Raw genomic sequence first — 385 nt, forward strand, 5'->3', positions numbered from 1 at the left:
TTCGTGAAGATGCACAACTCATGAGAGAAAGTTTTATTCTCCTTGGACCCAAATTCACTTTATCATATACTTACCTTCAATGTGCTTTCGCTTAAACAACAAATATACAAGACAAACCCTATTGCAAGTACAATTAAGAAACAATCCAACAGTTGTAGAAAAGCAACAGTATGTTAGTACAGTGCTCATTGCAGCTGAAGACAAAAAGAGACTAATACAATTAGGCTGGAGGGTGTCTCTCTCTTACCTACCTCCAGTTCTGCTAAAGACATTGTCCTACTAAATGGACGAAAGGTTCATATCCGCATCGACACAAACTACCATACAAATTTGACATACACACTTTCATTTTATAACTTCTCGATGTGGCAAAAGTGTTATGGAA

Source organism: Palaemon carinicauda, chromosome 42, assembly GCF_036898095.1.
Source record: "Palaemon carinicauda isolate YSFRI2023 chromosome 42, ASM3689809v2, whole genome shotgun sequence".
Classification (NCBI taxonomy): domain Eukaryota; kingdom Metazoa; phylum Arthropoda; class Malacostraca; order Decapoda; family Palaemonidae; genus Palaemon; species Palaemon carinicauda.